Source organism: Mustela nivalis (genome assembly GCF_964662115.1).
Source record: "Mustela nivalis genome assembly, chromosome: 2".
NCBI lineage: Eukaryota > Metazoa > Chordata > Mammalia > Carnivora > Mustelidae > Mustela > Mustela nivalis.
Genome location: NC_139021.1, coordinates 19,676,931 through 19,687,105, shown reverse-complemented (window position 1 = coordinate 19,687,105; position 10,175 = coordinate 19,676,931). Strand labels below are relative to the sequence as shown.

General features: G+C 44.3%; 1 long non-coding RNA gene across 1 annotated transcript; it reads right to left on the bottom strand.

Moving 5' to 3' along the window:
• Positions 1–735: 735 nt before the first annotated feature.
• On the bottom strand, positions 736–6,610 carry LOC309860412. The gene is made up of 5 exons (XR_014309351.1): positions 6,456–6,610; positions 5,920–6,074; positions 5,661–5,755; positions 2,432–2,583; positions 736–893 (listed from the first exon to the last, which is right to left on the bottom strand). It is a non-coding gene; the product is annotated as an uncharacterized lncRNA (long non-coding RNA).
• Between the last annotated feature and the right edge of the window lie 3,565 nt (positions 6,611–10,175).

Genomic DNA, 10,175 nt, shown 5'->3' with positions numbered 1-10,175 from the left:
ATTGCCTATGGCCAATGTGCCAGGAGTGTGGTTTCATTCATCCAATAATCCTACAAGTTAAGGTCCTTAACCAAAGTCACACACATGTAGTAATCGGCAGAGCCAGGGTTCAATCTGTTTCTTACTAAACCTACAATCTTTATCACAAGACCAAAGACTACTGGCCCCCATGAAAAACAAACCAAAACCAAAAACCAACCAAAGAAACAAAAACCTGAAATACCACTGTGAAACTTTCCTTTCAAGAGCTTGGAGTTGTGACAGATCCTGTCAGTTTTCTTCCAGACCCTCCCCCTCCTTCCCTAATGGAATCCCTCTAAAGGTTGGCCTGTGACTCCCTCAGGAGAAAAAGACTACATTTCCTCCCCTCCTTTGCAGCTAGCTATGGCCACGACTGAATTTTGGCTATTGTGCTATACGCAGAAGTTGTGTATGTAGTTTCTTGGAAGTATTCTTAAATGGAGAGGGCACATCATTCTTCATCACTTCCCCCCTTCCTATTTGCTAGAATTTACATGTAATCACTAGAGTTCTCACAGCCATTTTGGAGCGGAAGCCATACTCCACAGTTTATAAGAAAGAACTGTCTCTTGATCACTTGCACCATGAAGTGTTGGCTACCGCCTATGAACATCTTGAATGTGGGGTAGGAAACATTTCTACTCGTTTAAGTACTGCCTTTCCTGTTCCTCCCCCGTGGGGTCTAATTCTAACCAATGTAGGAATCTTATGATATCTTGTTCCAGGACATCTTTTATTGTTGTTGAATGTGAGTTCATTAAGTTAAACTGGTATTGGTCATGCGAAGTATTATAGATAAAAGTGATTGAGATACAGTCTTGCTTCCAGAAGGTTTCAATTTGTGGATGGAGAGAGGAGACAGGTCCACGACACTACAATAAAAGAAATACCTGGTATGTGAGTTCGTTTTATGCACCGTGTATTTTTAGGTATGCTTTGAAATGTTTTTAATCTAGTTTCCCCACACTGAGAAAGAAGAGAGCACAAAATCATTTTTCTGTTTTGTTTTGTTTTTGATCCTTGCTTCCTAGCAGGTAGTCTATACTTGAGAAACACATTCTTCAAAGGATCCACCACACTTAGATAAAGTTGGAACTCTGTCTGTGTCCTTGTTGGAATCTCTAACCCTGTCCTATCTTCCTTCTTCTTACAAAAGGAAGATAAATAGTACAAGAAGAGGAGTCCCAAACCCTGTGCTTCCTATCCTTACTGTAAGATAAGGACTCGGGGCCCTTGTCAGTACCTTTGTGCATAGGAGACACACAGGAGGTGCTAGGAGAAATCCTGGAAGGGTGTTCTCAGAACTTGGAGAATAAAAATGTAGGTTCCACTTCCTCCCTTCAATTCCCTGTGACCTCAACAGATTGTCTCGCCTTTCTGGGCCACCGCGCCCTTAATTAATAATAATCAATGAATTAATAGTAACAAGAGGGGTTGACTCCATGGTCTCCAAGGTCCCATTTGGCACATGCTCTGTGACTCTAAGGCTAGTACAAGCCCTAAGTAGGGAGATGGGGAACCTTGGATTCAGTTGGGTTGAATTGTGATTCTTTCACTGAGAAAGAAAGAGAGGCAACATCTGCTAACCTCAGGTTCTTCCCTATAAGATAAGGAAGACGAACAAGATAGGCATTTTATAATATCTCCTAGAATTCAACTACTCTAGGAATACTTTATACAAAGTTGTTTTCTTCATGGAAAAAAAAAAAAACCAAATTGGTAATATTATTAGATTTAAAATCAGTAGGTGGCACTATTTAAAATAACCCCAAACTCTACTCCATGCACAGAATAAGGATTTTTTTTTTTAAGTTGCCACACTATGATAATAACAAAATTGGCTCAGGGATGGAATTTTGCAGTATCTTTCATCATTTCACACAGGCACTTAAAGGTCATGACTAAGGTCAGAAATGAAAATGTCCTCTATGGGAACAGAAGTGACTTTAACAAGCATAGAGGTTCCTGTTGATAAGCATAACGAACAATCTTAATGTCATGTTGTTCCCCCTTGATCCCAAGTCAAAATGTTTCCTCTTATCCAAGTCCAAAAAAATGCGTCTCCATCCACTGGAAGAAAATCATGCAGCATCACTTATCCCTTCTCTTAACACCCTTGAAATCCTCCTTTATAGTAAATTTCAGCCTAAGGCCAGCAAAGTATGTTTTTTCCTCTTTCAGAGCTTGTACATTGTGTACACATTGCCAGAGCAAGACATTCTACGTCAGCTCTAGGCTGTAACTAAGGACTTAGTAAACAAAACAGGGCTGGTTAACATAGCTTAGTGCCAAAAAAACTGAAAAATTACTATCTTCATCAAACAATAAAATCCTGAGTAAATGGAAAACTTTAACGCTTTGGCTTTTTCAAGCTGGTTTTCATTTTGTTGAGGAACATGGATTTACTTACCTATTAAAGGTAAACTTTCATAAAATAAACACCTCCACGCTTCTCCCCTTCCTGTACTGAGGCTGTGAGTTTGAAGTTCATGTAATGGGCTGAACTGTGTCTTCTCAAAATTCACAGGTTCAAGTCTTAACCCTTAGTGCCTTAGAAGGTAACTGTGGAAACAGGACTTTTAAGGCCATAATTAAGCAAAATGAGGTCATGAGGGGGAGCCCTAGTCCAGTCTGACTGGTGTTCTTATAAGAAGAGATCAGGACACAGGCAACACACAGGGAGCTGTGAAGCCACGAGAAGGGGGCCATTTGCAAGCCAAAGAGAGAGGTTTCAGGGAAAACAAACAAACAACAAAACAAAAACAACAATAAATAAAAACAAACAAAAAAACACGGCTGACACCTTGATCTTGGACTACTAGCCTTTAGAACTGTGAGAAAATAAATTTCTGTGGTTTAAGCCACCCACTCTGTGGTACTTTGTAATGGCGGCCCCAACAAACTAATACACTTTGCATTCTCTATCTCAGATTTAATTACACAAACAGGGAGATGCTAGGGTCTCTCAGAGCTCAGCACACTGCCTGAGTCATCACAGACGCTCCACTTGCTTGTCGAACGAAGTAACTAGCTCGTTTCAAAGCAGAACCCCCCACTCACCTAGACCTTCCATGCTTCCTTCTTTGGAAGGAAGACACATGGCAATGAAAAGACCCGCTGTTTCTGCTTTCATCCTCCTCGCCCTTCCCCTCAATCTCTGGCCAGCTCTTGCCCTTGAGTTCTTGCTCTGTCTGTGATGAGAACCAATACTTTCTATATTGTTTTTATTCATGTTTGGGGTTCTTATGGCTAGACACATGGCTACCCAAAAGTCAGGATGTGATCTGAGCCTCTCGAATGGATAAGATGCCAGAGGGGTGAAGGAAATCCAAGAACCAGCATCCAAGGCCTAAGGAAACTGATCCACTTTGAGAGTGGAGGGGCTGATAGGGGGAAAACCAAAAAAATCGTCTGGCTCTCTGGGGCCATATTTGCCCATTCTACGTCTTCTCTTTCGGTTTTATCAAGTTGAGAATTTACTTGCGCTCTCCCTTCTGGTCTACCCAAATTGGGAGGGCCTCAGTTACATTTCTCTTGAGGCATTCTTCCCTTTCCACTTTGCATTTCTGCAATTTATGATTACACCTCTACGGGATTTTGGAGTTGTGTGAAAGCTGCGTCAGGATCATTTTCATCTTTGCAAGGAGTGCCTGGCCCCCAAAGGGACTGATAGAGTTGTTGTGGTGGTGGTTGTTTAAATGAATGAACATCTCCAAAATATGTCAACCATTCATCCAACCCATCATCTATTAAGTGCATCATCAGTGCTGGCACTGTGCCAGATATGGAGATCTACAGGTGTCATCGAGGAACTCCAGACCCTATGAAAATGCGATTAAGTGAAAGGCCCTGATGTGTCACGAAGAGACCTGTAATGTGTGTGCAGTGCTAAAGGGAACGCAGCAAAACGAAAAACCAGACGATACAAGGGCAAGGGCTCCCCTCTTGCTCCCTACCTCTCCTAGCTGTCCTTCAGCTTGAATACTCCCCTGGTATTTGCCTCATGACAGAGAGCATGGATTCATCTTATAAATGTTTATAAGTCCAGTTGTCTGAACTTTTAAAAAGCCCAGCTTTTTTTATCCCCTTGGGGAACTCCTAAATGGAACCAGGATTATGTTATCTCTCTGCCTTCCTTACAGTCTTTCTCATTGATTTAGCACTGACTCCCAGACCACCTAGAGAGATACTTCACTTATTCACTTGAACTTCTACTTTGCACCATGCATTGCTTGTGTTTTTCACACCTGCTGGGAGATCACGAGCTTCCTGAAGCAGGCACCATGTATACTTGTAGAATGTTAGAACTAAACTCAATGAACTTCATGGTCATTTGATCCAACTCCATCTTTCCCGGGGTAGAGAACCCAGAGTTAAGGACACTGACACATGCCCGTATGAACATACAGAGTTAGTGAGAGAACAAAACTAAAATGCAAAGCCAAAATGATTTGAAACAGCTATTAGGAGGCTGAGTGAGAGTCCTGACCTACTTTTTACAAGGGCCAACATACTGAGGGGCGGTGGGGGGGGGCTGTTTCTTTCCTCTACTATCCTCTCTCTCTTGAACCTGAACCCTATAAAATGAAATAAAGCAATATTTTGTCCCTAATAATCATCCATCTGTGTGGGCACATAGCAAAATGCTATGTCTACAAGCCTAGGGTTGTGTTAACTCTACAGACTTTGAAATCAGATGGTCTTGGTTCCTATCACATATTTTCAGCCACTTTTTGTCGTTCTTGTTAACTTCGGACATCTCCAAGTCTCAGTTTTCTCTCTATAAAATAAAAATGACGGTACCTACCCCTTTTGATCTCTTAACAAGATCAGAATTCCAAAGCACTGGCACTGCTCAGGACAGAGTAAACGCTCCTTACGTTTACAAATGTTACGAAATCACCTTTGATACAATCTTCACTTGATGAACATGACAAGTAGAGATAAAAAATGATAAGAAAGCTCACAATGATCATGTAAACCTTTCTTGTGCAGTTATACAATTCAAACCTCAGCATTCATATAGGACTACTGTTCTAAAAACTAATTCTTTTAAAGATACAAAAATCCTGCCTTTCCCACCAGAAACCACACCACTAGAGAGGTCCTGTCACTTAGTTAAACTAGTGCTCTCAGAAAATTCCTCAGGGAGGGCGTTTGTGTTTGCAGGATTGGAGCGCAGGCATTTAAGGTGAAAGCCATTATTCGTCGTATCTAATGCCCTTTCCACTCGATACAAAAACAGGAATCAATTAATTTCCTTCGGACATCAACCAGGCAAGTCGGCCTGGCAGCACTAGAGGTTTCTAAGGACTTTCTTTTGTAAATGATGTCATTAAGAGCCTTGTGAGTTTCCTTCCTCCCTGGCATGTGTCCTTCTTAAAGAGTAGAACATTCAATTTATTGCTCTTTTTCTTTCCTGATGGGTAAATAAAAATTTATGGTAAAAGTATGGAAAATAACCCCCATTACAGTTTCCCTTCGGCTCTGCCAAAACAAAACAAAACAAAACAAAACAAAACAAAACAGCAAAGCAAAGATTTGCCGCAGAACTTGAGGAGTACACATACCAGGAAAGGCATTGAGCGAGTTTCTGAGTTAGAGCAGATTGTATTAAAGCTCACTGGATACCTTTTTGCCATGTACCGAGGATCTTGTAAGAAGCTGCTAAATGCTTTTTCTCTCCTCCTTGAAAGTCCAAATAAAACAATCCAGATATGCTCACAGTGGTATCCTAGGAACACAATGGAGATCAAAGGACATGCGTCTTCCTACCTGGGAGGTGATGTAGAATAAGGAGTCGGAGTAGAGGGAACAAGAAAGGGCATCCTCCCCTCTCTTCCCACCTCTCCATCTCCGCCAGTCAGTGCACTCAACCCCCAAGCACTAGAGACCTACAGCAGGGTGTACTCCGGCAACATGGTTGGGGCACAGTAGATGAATTTCGTCTTCAGGTGCAATCACATAAGCAGATCTATCATATATTTGGCAGCTTAAAACGACACGTGGTTCACCCCATGGACTCTCCAACCAGGGCTGGGACTGAAACAAAACTGTGATAAAATTACCCTAAGGGTTTGTTAAACACAAAGATGTCCAGATCTTGCCCCTGGAGACTGATTTGGTGGAGCAAAGAAATCTGAATTCTTGGGGCACCTGTGTGGCTCAGTTGGTTAAGCATCTGCCTTTGGCTCAGGTCATGATTCCCGGGTCCTGGGATTGAGCTCCATATCGGGCTCCCTGCTCAGCGGGGAGCCTGCTTCTCCCTCTCCCTCTGCCTCTTCCCTCCACCCAATCCCCCCCGCCCCCGCCAACTCATGCTCTCTCTCTCTCTCTCTCTCAGATAAATAAATAAAATCTGTAGAAAAAAAAATCTGAATTCTCTGGAAGTGGCCGAGGTAGACTGATGATATAGGTGCTCAGAGCGTACTTACTGAAAGACTTCCCAGGAGGGTGTGTCGGGCACCACGTCCTCCTCTTTCAAAATTCATGAGCCCCAAGTCCTTCCTCCCACTCTCAACCTATTGTCTCATTGGAAATCAGTAGTCTGACACAGCTAAGGACGTAATAGCTGGAAAAGTCCTCTCCCAGAAATGTTATCTATTTTAAGAGAGAGAGAGAGAGGTTGATTGGTTGGTTGGTTGGTTGGTTGGTTGGTTTAAAAACAACAACAACCAAAAAAACCACCTTCACATAAAGGAAAGGTGGACACCCAAGGTAATGAGGAGCATTTCTTCGCAGGTGAAAGAGGGGACAGTTTAGATTTGAGCGGATTAATTAGAGGGACACCTGCTCATAAGTCACCACAGGTGCAGCCCTGTCTAGCAGAACAGATGAACCCAGAAAGCCCATGTCTGGCTCTGTTGGGTGAGCCCAGGGCTGGTGATCCTATCCGGCGGTCTCATCCACCGTAACCCCGAGGGAGACACTGTGCCTGGCATTTCTACCTATGTGTCCTGAAATCTGAAATCTCTCTTTCCTCATTCTCAGAGCTTCTCGGAGACCTAAGCTCACAGTACAACAGACTCTTATCCCACTTTCTATCCGCCAGAGTCGTGAGTCACACCTGCTTTGTTGGGGATCACCAGTAACCAATTTCTTTCACCATTGTGTTTTATCTGGCACTCTACCAAGGCGGAATGTCACTGATCTCTGGAAAGCCCCAGAAAGTGCAGAAGATGATAACCTCAGTTCTCTGTGGCATTTGCCTCCAAGCACCTGCCACGTGGTATAAGCAAATGAAGATTGCTCTTCCCAAACCCAAGACACGTAATGCATGCATCGCTGATGCAGGAGGTTCAAATCTGATTAATTATTTTTGCTGACCAAGGCCATTAAGAGAGTAAGGCATGGCAATTCTGGTGCCAGCGCATCCACTAATGAATCCCCAGACACTGGGCTAAGTATGCAACACCCATGATGCAGTCTGAATTTCCTGGCTACCTTGTTCTGAGTGGGAGATATTATGCCCATTTAACAGATGAAGAAAGAGGAGTTCAGAGAGATTCAAGTGGCTTTGATGAGGCCTGGAAAGCAGACAGCTGGAACTTGTTCTTCAGACTTCGCATCCTTAAGCACACTGAGAATTCTTTTTTTTTTAAGATTTTATTTATTTGACAGAGAGAGAGAGAGAGAGAGAGAGAGAGAGAGAGAGAGATATCACAAGTAGGCAGAGAGAGGGGGGGAAGCAGGCTCCCCGCTGAGCAGAAAGCCCGGCTCGGGACTCGATCCCAGGACCCTGAGATCATGACCTGAGCTGAAGGTAGAGGCTTAACCCACTGAGCCACCCAGGTGACCCTGAGAATTCTTGAGTAAAAGTGATTCCTTTGCAAGTAACCAATGTCCTGAATCAGGGGAGTGGGCGCTCTGTAAAAGCATGTCCCTTTAAGTCCCTCAAACCCAAACTCTGCGGGTGTATTAGGCACAACGGTTCCCCAGAATTGTGAATATAATTTAATCAAAACCATAATGTGGGGGCGCCTGGGTGGCTCAGTGGTTAAGCCGCTGCCTTCGGCTCAGGTCATGATCCCAGGGTCCTAGGATCGAGCCCCGCATAGGGCTCTCTGCTCAGCAGGGAGCCTGCTTCCTCCTCTCTCCCTCTGCCTGCCTCTCTGCCTACTTACGATCTCTGTCTGTGAAATAAATAAATAAAATCTTTAAAAAAAAAACCATAATGTGCCCAAACACCCAACAGACATTCGTAAAGTGTTTAACACTCCAGAGAAGGGTATGTGACAACATAAAACCCATCCAAGCAACAAGCTTAAAATTGCATTTGCAAACTTCAGTCTCTCTTCAGCCAGAGACGGGCTGGCTCTTTAATCCCAGGGCATCAATTCAAATACTGTTCGCGATCTGACCTGACCAAAAGGGGTTCCTCACTGGCAGCCACTCGGCAGTCCCACCGGACTCTCGGGAAACTGGGGCTCCAGGGGGCAGGGGCAGAGTGGCCTGCACACAAGCTGACTGCCACTGGCCTTTGCCAAAGCCCAGGGCAGAGCTAGGGAAACCTGAGGGAAAGATCATCTTCCATTAACAACGTCCCCCAAGGGGACCCCATGCTTAAGGCAAAACAGCTGCTCCTGAGAATCACTGTCTGGCTCGTGGGGAGCTCGTGTCCTACCATAAGCTCTGCCTCAATTCCTCATCTTGTCCAAGGCTCCCTCTTTCTCCAGTCCTCTTCTTTTTGAGGGCTTGGAGGCAGTGTCTGCAGGTGCACCAAAGGGACCAGAAGTGCTGGTGTCAGATTTCTTCAACAGCAAATCTCCAGATGATGCAGAACCTTCTAGTTTTGTACCCAGTTTGCTGCACGGGACCCTATCCGAGAACAACATGAACAGCTATGGTTTTTGAGCACTTAATGCCAGGCCGCCTGGGCCAAGAGCTTCCTGGAGGGATGTAGTTGAGGGAAGGAAGACTTACAGAAGTGATTTCCAAGATCACACATCTCACCAGTGGTGGTCCCGTGGTACAAGCTCAGTGAATTGGACTCAAAACCCAAGCTCTCCATCCCCAACCTCTACAACCTCCCAAGTCACAGCCCCTCCACAAGAGAGCCTCGTGTGAAAAATGGGCAAATCAAACCAATTCGAGATTTTAAAGGGACAAACCGGAATAGGTAAGGCATTGTAGGAGGCAATTTGTTTCTTTACTTTGCCTGTGCTTTGTCATTGTTTGCCAGAAGTGTTTCTAAATTTTGAATCGGAATGCTGTAGTCAGAACATCCACATTCTGTCTTCCCACTTTTGGCCATGCCCTTAGCCTCCTACATGCCTGTCTTCTGAAAGCATTGGAATTTTGAGTCCCTGAAGAATCTCTAAAAATTTCCTTGGCTTGACCATTGCATAATCTCTACATGGCTGACCGTCTGCAGCTATGGAGGCAGGGTAGGTGCGATGTGGAAACCAGTGAAGTTGGAGAGGCTCTGAAAGTAACTGATGGCTATGTGATGAGCTGCGGAGCTGGGCCTTACAGGAGGAATGGCAGGTAGTGTTCATGGGAAGGGCCCGTACTGACCTGTTATTAGAACATGAGTGGAATACTGTGTTGAGGACTCAGGCTTCCCCCTACTCAGCAAAGAGTGCCAGGATTTATTCATAACTTGTTATTTAACCACTGAACCCTTTCTTGGAACAAAAGCTTTTAAAGACTCCATTAATACGACAGATAAAAGTGGACTTGCTCAGACCCAAGGAGAGTTGAGAAGCCTGAAGCACATGCTACTGGCTTCCTTGAATTCCTATAATCACTGGCATCTTACTTTCAGATATCCTGTGGCTCCTTCGAGAATAATTTAAAAATTATTGACGAGATTGTTCTCCAGGGTTCTTTTATGTGCTGACTGTGATTCCCTGAGACACCGAGAGCTCTTACAGATCATTGGAAGCATCCACAAAGAAAAATGGAGGCTTTAGCTGAATGAAATCCATTGAATCATTCTTTACAGAGTGGTGAAATGACCTCAGGCAAAGACAGGTTTCCATTTCAGCCATTCCACAGATGTCTACATGGTGAGCCCCACCACCCGCGCGTTCCAGCGGTCATTATCTCGCTTGGACCTACTGGGCCTGCGTCCTCCTTGGCCTCTTTGCTCATGCTAGGCCCCCGCAGTCTGTCTCCATATAGACAGAGAATAGGTCTTCTAAAAGTCAGAC